The sequence below is a fragment of the Streptopelia decaocto genome (assembly GCF_964273445.1).
Source record: "Streptopelia decaocto genome assembly, chromosome: 2".
Taxonomy (NCBI): Eukaryota; Metazoa; Chordata; class Aves; order Columbiformes; family Columbidae; genus Streptopelia; species Streptopelia decaocto.
This window is the reverse complement of record NC_138655.1, coordinates 111,245,898-111,261,441: the sequence shown is the minus strand read 5'-3', so window position 1 is coordinate 111,261,441 and position 15,544 is coordinate 111,245,898. Positions and strand designations below refer to the sequence as shown.

At 52.7% G+C, this 15,544-nt stretch overlaps 2 long non-coding RNA genes across 4 annotated transcripts in view; both read left to right on the top strand.

Moving 5' to 3' along the window:
* The window catches only part of LOC309437034, a 50,581-nt gene extending 49,148 nt beyond the window's left edge, over positions 1-1,433 (top strand). For both annotated transcript variants that reach the window (XR_014183473.1, XR_014183474.1), the window contains one exon: positions 1,388-1,433. This is a non-coding gene — a long non-coding RNA (uncharacterized lncRNA). The remainder of the gene's footprint in view (positions 1-1,387) is intronic.
* Positions 1,434-1,447: 14 nt separating this feature from the next.
* LOC309437033 overlaps positions 1,448-15,544 on the top strand; it is a 37,197-nt gene continuing 23,100 nt past the window's right edge. Inside the window, exons 1-2 of one of the 2 annotated variants that reach the window (XR_014183470.1) lie at positions 1,448-1,606; positions 9,738-9,956. This is a non-coding gene — a long non-coding RNA (uncharacterized lncRNA). Of the gene's footprint in view, positions 1,607-8,241; positions 8,656-9,737; positions 9,957-15,544 lie in introns of those variants that run through there. The other variant, XR_014183471.1, reaches the window with a different exon arrangement.

The following is a 15,544-nucleotide window of genomic DNA, read 5'->3' as shown; positions in this document are numbered from 1 at the left end:
AGGGCCACGAGGCCCCATTGCGGGGCCGTTTTGCTCTGCAGTCCTGTCAGTGCTTAGGTTTGGTTTGCCTCTGGTGGAACTGACTCCTTGGCCTTTTGTCTTAAGGAGAGAGCAACAGCTGCAGATCTTTGGACAATATGTTTTACCAGCACGACAAACCTGGGAGTTGTATTGCAGAATTCTACTCTGCTAAGGGATTCTGATATTTCTTTAGCGCCATAGTGTTAAGAATGCAAAACGTGTGTGAAGAGACAGTGCTTTTTTGGCTCCAAGCCACTTCTATGGATGTTCAAGCATAGAAGATGTTACGGACTTGTGAGTATTATTTCTGCTTGTTGTTGCTGTTTAATCTTTTGTTTGCTGAGGGAAAACTTGCTGTAAGATCTGTGAGCAAAACGTGTTTGTGTTTTTGGAATATTTGCCAGCTGAGTGGGGTCTCCCTTGGACTTCATCTCTAGGGGGTGATGGGTTCAGGGCAGCCGTGCCATAGAGTAGCAGTTGCAGGATTGATACTTGTCGTCGGGTTCCTAAGCGGTAGCCTTTATTTTGTGTGGGTTGTGTGTTGAACTGCTCAGTAGTTAGTTTGGTTTGACATTTCCTGAAGGTCTAGGCAAAGATTAAAAAAACGAGTGGACTTAAAGAGAAGTATGTATTATTTTGCCATGCCACGTTGCTATTTGAAACCTGCGTCGGTTATTGGTGATATTCAAGAAATTGCCGAGACTTAGAGGGCAAATCTTGATGTGCTGAGCAGAAGAGTGAAATGGATCTGTTTGGTTGCCAGGTAGCTTTCTTGACCCATGTGGCCAGTTTATCAAGATTACACGGCACGCCTGAGAGAGTGAGAAAGATCCCCTCCCTCCTTCAATAATTACCATGACGCTAATGGGATCAAACACTCTTATGGATCAGCCTGGATGTCAGTCCAGCTCTGTCCCATCTCTGCCCCCCTTCCTCGATACGTCACACCTAGGGGCAGAGCAGTCAGAATGTCCTTGGCTCTCAGACCGGAGCAATTAAAAACATTAGCTCTGTGCTGGGCTGTTACCTTGTGTTCTCAAACTAATTTCAAATAATGACTGTGTGAGCTGTAAAAAGAAAGGTATCTAACTCCATGAAGAAAATGAGTTCACTTTCAGTCAAACCCGCACAATTTCAGGTATGGAGCCCTCAGGGCTCTGTCAGGGCTTTCTTTTCTCTTCTGCCTTCCCTTCCCCCCTGCCCTTCCCCTTTCCCTCTCCCTTCCTTCACTCTTCCCTCAAAACCACTTTCCAGGACACAAAACGCAATGGATACAAGTGTTTCTATTTTTTTTTTTTTTTACTTCATTTTATGTTTTTTCATGTTCTGTTATTCCATGTCATTTCCGTTTCTCGCTCTTTTTCAGAGCCAATGCTCACAATCCTGAACACAAGCCCACGTGTAGCCGGGAGCAGGCTGATGCATTCTTCAGGATAGCTTGAAAAAACAAGCCTTGCAGGCTGGCAAAGGCAAGCCCCAGAGCTGCAGAGAGCAGCAGCAGGAATAGAGGCCAAGCTTTGCCTGGTTCCTGAAGAGGGAGAACCTTGAGAATGAGGCGCGGGACTGACCATGCACCAAAGAAGAGGTATGTGGTACTGTGGGATCTTTTCCAAAGCATCCCACGTAGCGACGACAAGCAGATGTTTTGCCTTGCGCACCTTGTTTGGCTGCTGTGCTTCTTGGGCAGGGTGCACGAGAAGCGCTCTGGTCCCTGCCAGGCGCTGGTGTTACCGGCAGGGAGAGGTGCCGAGTGGCAGCTGCGAATCCTTCCTGTTGCTGACAGGACACCAGTGGCTGCTCCAAAGCACTGGGTCCCCAGGCAACATCTCTGCATGCTGTTTCCTACATCTGCCTTCTTTGTGTGTAACTTGTTTGGGTTTTGCCTGTTTCTTTCTACCTTCTTTGGTGTTCTGTTTTTGTTGTTGATGTTGTTTCTATTGTTGTTTTGGTTTTGTTGGGTTTTTCTAAGTTGGTTTCATTTGGTTGGTTTAGGTCAGTTTCTCTGAGTTGGTGTTGGTAGGCTTTTTGAGACTGGTTGTTTGACACCGTATGACGTTGTTGGTAGGTTGTGTGTTTGTAGGTCACTGAAGGCTGGTTGTTTTAGGTTAAGGTTTGTTCAGTTTGGTTTCGGTTGGCGGTCTTAGATTGCTTGTTTCAGGTTTGATGGTTTAGCTTGGTTTTGGATGGCTAGATTAGGTGGGTTGGTTTAGGTTGTGTGATGTGATTTACTTACCACTGATCTATGTTGTTTAGCTTCGGAGGTTTCTTTTTCTTGGTTTTGCTGGGTTCTTTGGTTGGTGCTGTTTTCTGCCGATTCTTTAGCCCTGGTTGTGTTAGTTTGGTTTAGGTTTCTGGTTTTAGTAGCTTGGTTCAGTTTGTTGCGGTCGTTTGAGGTTGGTTTGAGGCAGGTTCTTTGAGGGTGGCTGTGAGAGGCTGGTGGTTGAAGGCTGGTGGGTTCAGGTTGCTTGATGTAGGTGATTTTTGGTTGAAGGTGTCTTCCGTTGGTGGTTGTAGGTGGCGTATCTGAAGCTGTTTTCGTTGAGGCCGTTTTCAGGAGTTTGGTTGAGGTTTGCTTAGATGATTTGAAGTTGGATGGTTGGTTGGTTATTTTAGGTTGTTTCTTTTCACTAGGCAGTTTAGGTGGGTTGGTGGGTGTCTGTGTTTTCAGGTAAGTTGGTTTAGGCAGGTTTGGTTTGCATGGTTGAGGTTGCTTGAAGGGTTTCTGTTGAGGTTGGTTCAGGTGGTTTGGTTTAGGTTGGTTTAGTTACTTTTTGGTAGGTTGTTCTAGGCAGTGTTATTTTCATGGCGTGTTTTGAAGATGGGTTCCTTCAGGTTGGGGTGGTTTAGATTGGTTGTTGAGGGTGCTTTAGGTGCTTTGGTGAGATTGACATTGTGTTTTGTTGGTTTTAGGTTGTGTCTGGATGATTTGGATGTGACTGCAATCTCGCTGGGACACGTGTCCCCCCACTAATCACTAGGCTGGCTTGGGCTGTTTCTGCTGTCTCAGCAGATGTCCCCTTCCTCCTTCCCTGCTCCCCGTGTTTCCCTGCCTTGCTCAAAGAGGACGACCTTCCCCGCTAGAGGCGAACCATTGCTAGGTCAAGGGGATACGGTAGCTGCGCTGTGCTTGAGAACCTGCAAACAAGCTCAGGGTCCATTAGTAGGAGAACCTGGGGTAGTCAAGCTTCCAAGACTGCAGACACATCCAAGTGAGACACTGCATGGGGTAGGGTGGCTGGTGGTTGGAGTTTGGTTGTTGAGGTTTTTTAGGGTGTTTTAGCTTCGTTGTTGAAGTTGAGTTGATTTAGATGGGTTTTTAGCCTGGTGATTGTAGGCTGGTTTCAGTGGTTCTATTTAGCTTTGGATTGTTTGCTTTAGGTCATTTTGGTCAGGTTATGTCATTAGGTTTCATATTTTTGAGGTTGGTTTAGATGGGTTGTTTTAGGTAGTTTTGTCCTTTATCAGATTGTTTTGAAGTTGTTTGAGATTGTTTAATGGTTGTTTTAGGTTAAGATTGGTTGGTTTCGGTTTGTTTAGCTTGTTTGGTTACAGGTTGCTTAAGGTTGGCTGAGAAATGCCGGTTTATGTAGTTTTAGCTTGTTTTAGGTAGGATTTTTTAGATCATTTGGTTTGGGTAGGTTTGTTTTAGGGTGTTTAGGTTGGTTTCTTTTGTTTGGTTTAGGTTGGTTTAGGTAATTTGTTGTAGATTGTTTAAGGTTCTGCTTAGGTTGTTGGTGGCTGATTGAAGTTTTTTAAGGCAGACTGGTCTAGGTTGTTGAAGGTTGGTTTAGGTGAGTTGTTCTATGCTGGTTTAGGCAGACTGTTCTAACTAAGTTTAGGGCCACCTCGTGGAGCAGCAGGCACCCAGCCCAAATGGCCCAAAGAAGCCGTGGCAAGGGGCCGTGCTCAACACTGCAGAGGAAGGCAAAAAACCCCCGGAGACGCTTGCTGTCCCACCTGGGGGAAAAAAAAGCCTTCCTCCCCCCAGCTGCAGGGCACGAGAGGCCATCTTCCTGGTGCTTGAGCAGCAGGCAGGACCCGAGCCAAAAGGGCCCAGAGGAGCTCTGCAGAGTGGTCATGCTCCATGCTGCAGAGGAAGGCAAAAAACCCCCGGGGACCAGGGCCAATCTGCCCCGGGGGAAAAAATTCCTTCCTGACCCCAGTGCTGGCGATCGGCTATTCCCTGAGCATGTGAGCCAGACCTGGCTCCTTGTCCCACAGGCTGCTCACGCCTCCCAGGACCTGCCCAAGCCCTATCGTGTCCTCCCTTGAGCTGGAGCCATCTCCTGGACTTCCGAGAGTGCCCAAATGCCTCTGAGCTGATGGACCTTGGGGGCAAGACTCCTTCCCGTGCCTGGTGGGACATCAGTGGGTGTTCCAAAGCACAGAAGAAATTCCCTTGGTCTCTCCACTGCTATCCAGCTCAAAAGGATTTCCATCCATGAGCTGAGCTTGGAAGGTGGCCCTGCCAGCAGATCACCTTGCAGTGGAGAACCTCCAGCAGCGTCATGCAAGGTCTTCCTCCCTCAGCCCCTGCCCTGTGATTCCACCAGCTCCTCAAGTGCTTCCTCTGGGATGTGCTGGGGCTGCCCCCGGGCCAGCTCTGGCGGTGGACACGGGACCCGGCTGCTCCTTTTGATCCTGCTCGGGGCATTGTGAGTGCTGCATTGCCGGGTGCTGGCATTGTGACACGGGGGTGACAGAGCCAGGCGCGTGCAGCCCCGCCCACCCCAACTCTGCCCAGCACCCTTGGGAGGAAGCCTTTGGGGTGCTGGCCCCAAATCAGTCCCTGTCGTCTACAAGACAGGGGAGTAATCAACCTAACCGTGTCCCTTTTTTGCCAAAACACAGTGTGGATTTGTTGCCAGTCCAGCCTTACTTCCAGTACTTCTTCCTACAGCCCTGTTACGAAGTCCCAAGCTCCATTCAATAGAGTCTGGTTAGGCACTGGCGAAAACAGTGTTAGTCCTATACCATGTCTGAATAAAAATTTGTCCCACACCATTTTCCCCTTGTAAAAGAAAGGAAAACTAATATCCAAAAAGTCCCCAAACGTATTAAAATGACCGGCCATACATCAGTAAAAAGAAATCAATAATTCCATAAAGAACACTGATAGTCGACAGAAAACGAAGGGACAATCCACTGGGTGCTGATCCAGTGCTCTTTCCCGTGCTGTACTCTTTGCATGTATTTCATTAGTGGCTTCGTGGTTGTTCCTGTCGCCTGCCGGCGCTGACTGGCACAGTCACTGTCACTGCCCCCGCTGGCACTTCATCCCCCCCTGCTGCAGGATGACACACCAGCCCTGCAGCTCCGCAGGGAGTCAAGCCCAGCGTGGCATGTCCCTGCCCTGGTCACGGCGAAGGGCTCCTGTGCCCAGCCCAGCAGGGCAGCGGCATCAGGTGGTTGCAAAGGTTGCATTTCGCTCCAGGAGCCGAAAGCCGAGTTGTTGGGAGTGCCCTGGGAACTCGGCTCGTTTGAGAGCCCAGCCTGCAGCCCCGGGACAGCAGCAGCTGTCCCTCCTCTGAGAGGTGGGGGCGTTTCTGGAGGGAGCGTCACCCTCCGAGGCAGAGGACAGAGCTTAGGAAGGCTCGGTTCTTCTGGACTGTGACCCGCCACAGAACGTGCAATGGCTGTAGAAGTGGAAATACCGATTTTCTTGAGTGCTGTAGTGTTAAGAATGCAAAACGTGTTTGAAGAGACAGTGCTTTTCTGGCTCCAAGCCAATTCTATGGATGTTCAAGCGTTTCCAGAAATCCTTCTTGCAACAACCTTCTTGTGAGTTAATGAGAAAATAGGGTGGGAGAAAAATCAGCACATAAACCAGCTGTGACACACAGCACTGAAAAGTCTCCACCGGACACTCCACGCACAAGAAAAAGCCCCATGTAAGGGTGGGCTGGCACAGCGGGGCCACCGGGCTGTCGGCAGCGGTTGTAGCGGCGGCAGCTCCAGGAGGCTGCCCGGCTGGAGAAGAAGGGACAGGGGCGGGAAGAGTTTTCCCTCCAAGTCTCTCTCGGGAGCAGCCAAACCGCGCGACTCCCGCTCGTTCCCGCCTTTGCCCGAACACGGGGCGGGGCCGAGGAGCGACGGCTCTGCCATCCGCTCGTCGGGGCTGCTGGGTCGGTCTTTGCGGGAGGCGGTAGCGATTGGTCGGGTCTGTGTCCAGCATGGCGGCCAAGGCGAGCAGCAGCCCCTCTCAGCTGCTGCTGCTGCCGCTCGGTAACCGGCGCCGCGACGCTTCCGCGCTGTCCCGGTGCCCGGGCGGGGCTGCGCTGGGGTCCGTCTTGTGCCCGGCGGGCGGGCGGGGACGGCGAGGCCGCTTGTGGGCACGCGTGGGTGGCGCGGCCGGCGCCGCCGCTTGGCGGGCAGCTGGAGCGGGGGCAGCGGGTGTGCCCGCCGGGTCCGGCGGTGTCGGCCGGTACGGGAAAATCCCGTAGAAGATGGTTCAGACTTGTGAGTATTATTTCTGCTTGTTGTTGCTGTTTAATCTTTTGTTTGCTGAGGGAAAACTTGCTGTAAGATCTGTGAGCAAAACGTGGTTTTGAATATTTGCCAGCTGAGTAGTTTCTCCCTTGGACTTCATCTCTAGGGGGTGATGGGTTCAGGGCAGCCGTGCCCTTCTCCCCCCTCCCGTCTCCCCCCCGTCCACCCCCCCTCCCGCCTCTCCCGCCTCCCCCTCCCGTCTCCAAAACACTTTCAAGGACACAAAACACACGGGATACAAGTGTTTATTTTCATTTTATTTTAGCTTCTGGAAGGGTGGTTAGTTGGTTGCACTGCTTTAACGTTGGTTAGGTTAGTTCTACGTGGGTTTAGGGAGGCTGTTCTAGCTAAGTTTAGGGCCACCTCGTGGAGCAGCAGGCACCCAGCCCAAATGGCCCCAAGAAGCCGTGGCAAGGGGCCATGCTCAGTGCTGCAGAGGAAGGCAAAAAACCCCCGGAGACGCTTGCTGTCCCACATGGGGGGAAAAAAGCCTTCCTCCCCCCAGCTGCAGGGCACGAGAGGCCATCTTCCTGGTGCTTGAGCAGCAGGCAGGACCCGAGCCAAAAGGGCCCAGAGGAGCTCTGCAGAGTGGTCATGCTCCATGCTGCAGAGGAAGGCAAAAAACCCCCGGGGACCAGGGCCAATCTGCCCCGGGGGAAAATTCCTTCCTGACCCCAGTGCTGGCGATCGGCTGTTCCCTGAGCATGTGAGCCAGACCCGGCTCCTTGTCCCACAGGCTGCTCACGCCTCCCAGGACCTGCCCAAGCCCTCCCCTATCCTACCCTCCCCTATCCTACCCTCCCCTATCCTACCCTCCCCCATCCTACCCTCCCCCATCCTACCCTCCCCCATCCTACCCTACCCCATCCTACCCTACCCCATCCTACCCTACCCCATCCTACCCTACCCTACCCCATCCTACCCTACCCTACCCCATCCTACCCTACCCTACCCCATCCTACCCTACCCTACCCCATCCTACCCTACCCTACCCCATCCTACCCTACCCTACCCCATCCTACCCTACCCTACCCCATCCTACCCTACCCTACCCTACCCCATCCTACCCTACCTTGAGCTGGAGCCATCTCCCGGCCTTGGGCAAGTGCCCAAAGGCCTCCAGCGCTGTCCTCGGGTCGGTGGTGCTGTCCCCCGGTGTCTGGTGGCTCCCAGGGTGTCCCCCGGCGCTCTGGGGCTGCCGAGCAGAAGATGGCAGCGAGTCTCCTCGCCTCTTCCCCAGGCCCCAGGGCAGAGGAGATGCCCCGGCATGAGGGCCGGGGGTGCGGGCTGGGAAGCCGGGCTCACCTGTGGCTCCAGAGCGGCTGCTGGTCCGGCCCATCCCCGGAGGGGGCTAGTGGCGGCTGCGGGGGCGGCGCCGCTTGCGGCCAGGCGCCTGTTTGGGGGCTCTGGGAGAGCCCCCGGCCGTCCTGCGGCGCTTCGGGCACCACGGCGCCGCAGGCAGTCCGGCCGTGCTGCTGGAGGGCCCCTGCAGCCCCGCCTGAGGCGGATCCACCTCCATCGCCTCCTCCTCCTGCCGAGGCGGATCCACCTCCATGGGCTCCGCCTCTTCCCGGGGTGGGTCAACCTCCATTGGCTCCTCCTGCCTGTGGGCGGTGTTGCTGCTCCGGACAGGCAGCCGCCGTTGTTTGGGCGGCGGAGCCATGCCGGGGGGTGCCTGAGCCTTCTCTTGCTTTTTCGAGTCGATCCGCGCTGTCTTCTCGGGGTCTTCTCCGCTAGCGATGTCGCGGCTGGCACAGCTGGGCTCCAACTGCCATCACAGGGGCTCGTGGCGGCCCCAACGGACGCTGCGGTGGCCGGCATGGCGGCCCCAGGGCCACGAGGCCCCATTGCGGGGCCGTTTTGCTCTGCAGTCCTGTCAGTGCTTAGGTTTGGTTTGCCTCTGGTGGAACTGACTCCTTGGCCTTTTGTCTTAAGGAGAGAGCAACAGCTGCAGATCTTTGGACAATATGTTTTACCAGCACGACAAACCTGGTAGTTGTATTGCAGAATTCTACTCTGCTAAGGGATTCTGATATTTCTTTAGTGCCATAGTGTTAAGAATGCAAAACGTGTGTGAAGAGACAGTGCTTTTTTGGCTCCAAGCCACTTCTATGGATGTTCAAGCATAGAAGATGTTACGGACTTGTGAGTATTATTTCTGCTTGTTGTTGCTGTTTAATCTTTTGTTTGCTGAGGGAAAACTTGCTGTAAGATCTGTGAGCAAAACGTGTTTGTGTTTTTGGAATATTTGCCAGCTGAGTGGGGTCTCCCTTGGACTTCATCTCTAGGGGGTGATGGGTTCAGGGCAGCCGTGCCATAGAGTAGCAGTTGCAGGATTGATACTTGTCGTCGGGTTCCTAATCGGTAGCCTTTATTTTGTGTGGGTTGTGTGTTGAACTGCTCAGTAGTTAGTTTGGTTTGACATTTCCTGAAGGTCTAGGCAAAGATTAAAAAAACGAGTGGACTTAAAGAGAAGTATGTATTATTTTGCCATGCCACGTTGCTATTTGAAACCTGCGTTGGTTATTGGTGATATTCAAGAAATTGCCGAGACTTAGAGGGCAAATCTTGATGTGCTGAGCAGAAGAGTGAAATGGATCTGTTTGGTTGCCAGGTAGCTTTCTTGACCCATGTGGCCAGTTTATCAAGATTACACGGCACGCCTGAGAGAGTGAGAAAGATCCCCTCCCTCCTTCAATAATTACCATGACGCTAATGGGATGAAACACTCTTATGGATCAGCCTGGATGTCAGTCCAGCTCTGTCCCATCTCTGCCCCCCTTCCTCGATACGTCACACCTAGGGGCAGAGCAGTCAGAATGTCCTTGGCTCTGAGACCGGAGCAATTAAAAACATTAGCTCTGTGCTGGGCTGTTACCTTGTGTTCTCAAACTAATTTCAAATAATGACTGTGTGAGCTGTAAAAAGAAAGGTATCTAACTCCATGAAGAAAATGAGTTCACTTTCAGTCAAACCCGCACAATTTCAGGTATGGAGCCCTCAGGGCTCTGTCAGGGCTTTCTTTTCTCTTCTGCCTTCTCTTCCCTTCCCCCCTGCCCTTCCCCTTTCCCTCTCCCTTCCTTCACTCTTCCCTCAAAACCACTTTCCAGGACACAAAACGCAATGGATACAAGTGTTTCTAATTTTTTTTTTTTTTAATTTACTTCATTTTATGTTTTTTCATGTTCTGTTATTCCATGTCATTTCCGTTTCTCACTCTTTTTCAGAGCCAATGCTCACAATCCTGAACACAAGCCCACGTGTAGCCGGGAGCAGGCTGATGCATTCTTCAGGATAGCTTGAAAAAACAGCCCTTGCAGGCTGGCAAAGGCAAGCCCCAGAGCTGCAGAGAGCAGCAGCAGGAATAGAGGCCAAGCTTTGCCTGGTTCCTGAAGAGGGAGAACCTTGAGAATGAGGCGCGGGACTGACCATGCACCAAAGAAGAGGTATGTGGTACTGTGGGATCTTTTCCAAAGCATCCCACGTAGCGATGACAAGCAGATGTTTTGCCTTGCGCACCTTGTTTGGCTGCTGTGCTTCTTGGGCAGGGTGCACGAGAAGCGCTCTGGTCCCTGCCAGGCGCTGGTGTTACCGGCAGGGAGAGGTGCCGAGTGGCAGCTGCGAATCCTTCCTGTTGCTGACAGGACACCAGTGGCTGCTCCAAAGCACTGGGTCCCCAGGCAACATCTCTGCATGCTGTTTCCTACATCTGCCTTCTTTGTGTGTAACTTGTTTGGGTTTTGCCTGTTTCTTTCTACCTTCTTTGGTGTTCTGTTTTTGTTGTTGATGTTGTTTCTATTGTTGTTTTGGTTTTGTTGGGTTTTTCTAAGTTGGTTTCATTTGGTTGGTTTAGGTCAGTTTCTCTGAGTTGGTGTTGGTAGGCTTTTTGAGACTGGTTGTTTGACACCGTATGACGTTGTTGGTAGGTTGTGTGTTTGTAGGTCACTGAAGGCTGGTTGTTTTAGGTTAAGGTTTGTTCAGTTTGGTTTCGGTTGGCGGTCTTAGATTGCTTGTTTCAGGTTTGATGGTTTAGCTTGGTTTTGGATGGCTAGATTAGGTGGGTTGGTTTAGGTTGTGTGATGTGATTTACTTACCACTGATCTATGTTGTTTAGCTTCGGAGGTTTCTTTTTCTTGGTTTTGCTGGGTTCTTTGGTTGGTGCTGTTTTCTGCCGATTCTTTAGCCCTGGTTGTGTTAGTTTGGTTTAGGTTTCTGGTTTTAGTAGCTTGGTTCAGTTTGTTGCGGTCGTTTGAGGTTGGTTTGAGGCAGGTTCTTTGAGGGTGGTTGTGAGAGGCTGGTGGTTGAAGGCTGGTGGGTTCAGGTTGCTTGATGTAGGTGATTTTTGGTTGAAGGTGTCTTCCGTTGGTGGTTGTAGGTGGCGTATCTGAAGCTGTTTTCGTTGAGGCCGTTTTCAGGAGTTTGGTTGAGGTTTGTTTAGATGATTTGAAGTTGGATGGTTGGTTGGTTATTTTAGGTTGTTTCTTTTCACTAGGCAGTTTAGGTGGGTTGGTGGGTGTCTGTGTTTTCAGGTAAGTTGGTTTAGGCAGGTTTGGTTTACGTGGTTGAGGTTGCTTGAAGGGTTTCTGTTGAGGTTGGTTCAGGTGGTTTGGTTTAGGTTGGTTTAGTTACTTTTTGGTAGGTTGTTCTAGGCAGTGTTATTTTCATGGCGTGTTTTGAAGATGGGTTCCTTCAGGTTGGGGTGGTTTAGATTGGTTGTTGAGGGTGCTTTAGGTGCTTTGGTGAGATTGACATTGTGTTTTGTTGGTTTTAGGTTGTGTCTGGATGATTTGGATGTGACTGCAATCTCGCTGGGACACGTGTCCCCCCACTAATCACTAGGCTGGCTTGGGCTGTTTCTGCTGTCTCAGCAGATGTCCCCTTCCTCCTTCCCTGCTCCCCGTGTTTCCCTGCCTTGCTCAAAGAGGACGACCTTCCCCGCTAGAGGCGAACCATTGCTAGGTCAAGGGGATACGGTAGCTGCGCTGTGCTTGAGAACCTGCAAACAAGCTCAGGGTCCATTAGTAGGAGAACCTGGGGTAGTCAAGCTTCCAAGACTGCAGACACATCCAAGTGAGACACTGCATGGGGTAGGGTGGCTGGTGGTTGGAGTTTGGTTGTTGAGGTTTTTTAGGGTGTTTTAGCTTCGTTGTTGAAGTTGAGTTGATTTAGATGGGTTTTTAGCCTGGTGATTGTAGGCTGGTTTCAGTGGTTCTATTTAGCTTTGGATTGTTTGCTTTAGGTCATTTTGGTCAGGTTATGTCATTAGGTTTCATATTTTTGAGGTTGGTTTAGATGGGTTGTTTTAGGTAGTTTTGTCCTTTATCAGATTGTTTTGAAGTTGTTTGAGATTGTTTAATGGTTGTTTTAGGTTAAGATTGGTTGGTTTCGGTTTGTTTAGCTTGTTTGGTTACAGGTTGCTTAAGGTTGGCTGAGAAATGCCGGTTTATGTAGTTTTAGCTTGTTTTAGGTAGGATTTTTTAGATCATTTGGTTTGGGTAGGTTTGTTTTAGGGTGTTTAGGTTGGTTTCTTTTGTTTGGTTTAGGTTGGTTTAGGTAATTTGTTGTAGATTGTTTAAGGTTCTGCTTAGGTTGTTGGTGGCTGATTGAAGTTTTTTAAGGCAGACTGGTCTAGGTTGTTGAAGGTTGGTTTAGGTGAGTTGTTCTATGCTGGTTTAGGCAGACTGTTCTAACTAAGTTTAGGGCCACCTCGTGGAGCAGCAGGCACCCAGCCCAAATGGCCCAAAGAAGCCGTGGCAAGGGGCCGTGCTCAACACTGCAGAGGAAGGCAAAAAACCCCCGGAGACGCTTGCTGTCCCACCTGGGGGAAAAAAAAGCCTTCCTCCCCCCAGCTGCAGGGCACGAGAGGCCATCTTCCTGGTGCTTGAGCAGCAGGCAGGACCCGAGCCAAAAGGGCCCAGAGGAGCTCTGCAGAGTGGTCATGCTCCATGCTGCAGAGGAAGGCAAAAAACCCCCGGGGACCAGGGCCAATCTGCCCCGGGGGAAAAAATTCCTTCCTGACCCCAGTGCTGGCGATCGGCTGTTCCCTGAGCATGTGAGCCAGACCTGGCTCCTTGTCCCACAGGCTGCTCACGCCTCCCAGGACCTGCCCAAGCCCTATCGTGTCCTCCCTTGAGCTGGAGCCATCTCCTGGACTTCCGAGAGTGCCCAAATGCCTCTGAGCTGATGGACCTTGGGGGCAAGACTCCTTCCCGTGCCTGGTGGGACATCAGTGGGTGTTCCAAAGCACAGAAGAAATTCCCTTGGTCTCTCCACTGCTATCCAGCTCAAAAGGATTTCCATCCATGAGCTGAGCTTGGAAGGTGGCCCTGCCAGCAGATCACCTTGCAGTGGAGAACCTCCAGCAGCGTCATGCAAGGTCTTCCTCCCTCAGCCCCTGCCCTGTGATTCCACCAGCTCCTCAAGTGCTTCCTCTGGGATGTGCTGGGGCTGCCCCCGGGCCAGCTCTGGCGGTGGACACGGGACCCGGCTGCTCCTTTTGATCCTGCTCGGGGCATTGTGAGTGCTGCATTGCCGGGTGCTGGCATTGTGACACGGGGGTGACAGAGCCAGGCGCGTGCAGCCCCGCCCACCCCAACTCTGCCCAGCACCCTTGGGAGGAAGCCTTTGGGGTGCTGGCCCCAAATCAGTCCCTGTCGTCTACAAGACAGGGGAGTAATCAACCTAACCGTGTCCCTTTTTTGCCAAAACACAGTGTGGATTTGTTGCCAGTCCAGCCTTACTTCCAGTACTTCTTCCTACAGCCCTGTTACGAAGTCCCAAGCTCCATTCAATAGAGTCTGGTTAGGCACTGGCGAAAACAGTGTTAGTCCTATACCATGTCTGAATAAAAATTTGTCCCACACCATTTTCCCCTTGTAAAAGAAAGGAAAACTAATATCCAAAAAGTCCCCAAACGTATTAAAATGACCGGCCATACATCAGTAAAAAGAAATCAATAATTCCATAAAGAACACTGATAGTCGACAGAAAACGAAGGGACAATCCACTGGGTGCTGATCCAGTGCTCTTTCCCGTGCTGTACTCTTTGCATGTATTTCATTAGTGGCTTCGTGGTTGTTCCTGTCGCCTGCCGGCGCTGACTGGCACAGTCACTGTCACTGCCCCCGCTGGCACTTCATCCCCCCCTGCTGCAGGATGACACACCAGCCCTGCAGCTCCGCAGGGAGTCAAGCCCAGCGTGGCATGTCCCTGCCCTGGTCACGGCGAAGGGCTCCTGTGCCCAGCCCAGCAGGGCAGCGGCATCAGGTGGTTGCAAAGGTTGCATTTCGCTCCAGGAGCCGAAAGCCGAGTTGTTGGGAGTGCCCTGGGAACTCGGCTCGTTTGAGAGCCCAGCCTGCAGCCCCGGGACAGCAGCAGCTGTCCCTCCTCTGAGAGGTGGGGGCGTTTCTGGAGGGAGCGTCACCCTCCGAGGCAGAGGACAGAGCTTAGGAAGGCTCGGTTCTTCTGGACTGTGACCCGCCACAGAACGTGCAATGGCTGTAGAAGTGGAAATACCGATTTTCTTGAGTGCTGTAGTGTTAAGAATGCAAAACGTGTTTGAAGAGACAGTGCTTTTCTGGCTCCAAGCCAATTCTATGGATGTTCAAGCGTTTCCAGAAATCCTTCTTGCAACAACCTTCTTGTGAGTTAATGAGAAAATAGGGTGGGAGAAAAATCAGCACATAAACCAGCTGTGACACACAGCACTGAAAAGTCTCCACCGGACACTCCACGCACAAGAAAAAGCCCCATGTAAGGGTGGGCTGGCACAGCGGGGCCACCGGGCTGTCGGCAGCGGTTGTAGCGGCGGCAGCTCCAGGAGGCTGCCCGGCTGGAGAAGAAGGGACAGGGGCGGGAAGAGTTTTCCCTCCAAGTCTCTCTCGGGAGCAGCCAAACCGCGCGACTCCCGCTCGTTCCCGCCTTTGCCCGAACACGGGGCGGGGCCGAGGAGCGACGGCTCTGCCATCCGCTCGTCGGGGCTGCTGGGTCGGTCTTTGCGGGAGGCGGTAGCGATTGGTCGGGTCTGTGTCCAGCATGGCGGCCAAGGCGAGCAGCAGCCCCTCTCAGCTGCTGCTGCTGCCGCTCGGTAACCGGCGCCGCGACGCTTCCGCGCTGTCCCGGTGCCCGGGCGGGGCTGCGCTGGGGTCCGTCTTGTGCCCGGCGGGCGGGCGGGGACGGCGAGGCCGCTTGTGGGCACGCGTGGGTGGCGCGGCCGGCGCCGCCGCTTGGCGGGCAGCTGGAGCGGGGGCAGCGGGTGTGCCCGCCGGGTCCGGCGGTGTCGGCCGGTACGGGAAAATCCCGTAGAAGATGGTTCAGACTTGTGAGTATTATTTCTGCTTGTTGTTGCTGTTTAATCTTTTGTTTGCTGAGGGAAAACTTGCTGTAAGATCTGTGAGCAAAACGTGTTTTTGAATATTTGCCAGCTGAGTAGTTTCTCCCTTGGACTTCATCTCTAGGGGGTGATGGGTTCAGGGCAGCCGTGCCCTTCTCCCCCCTCCCGCCTCCCCCCCGTCCACCCCCCCTCCCGCCTCTCCCCGCCTCCCCCTCCCGTCTCCAAAACACTTTCAAGGACACAAAACACACGGGATACAAGTGTTTATTTTCATTTTATTTTAGCTTCTGGAAGGGTGGTTAGTTGGTTGCACTGCTTTAACGTTGGTTAGGTTAGTTCTACGTGGGTTTAGGGAGGCTGTTCTAGCTAAGTTTAGGGCCACCTCGTGGAGCAGCAGGCACCCAGCCCAAATGGCCCCAAGAAGCCGTGGCAAGGGGCCATGCTCAGTGCTGCAGAGGAAGGCAAAAAACCCCCGGAGACGCTTGCTGTCCCACATGGGGGGAAAAAAGCCTTCCTCCCCCCAGCTGCAGGGCACGAGAGGCCATCTTCCTGGTGCTTGAGCAGCAGGCAGGACCCGAGCCAAAAGGGCCCAGAGGAGCTCTGCAGAGTGGTCATGCTCCATGCTGCAGAGGAAGGCAAAAAACCCCCGGGGACCAGGGCCAATCTGCCCCGGGGGAAAATTCCTTCCTGACCCCAGTGCTG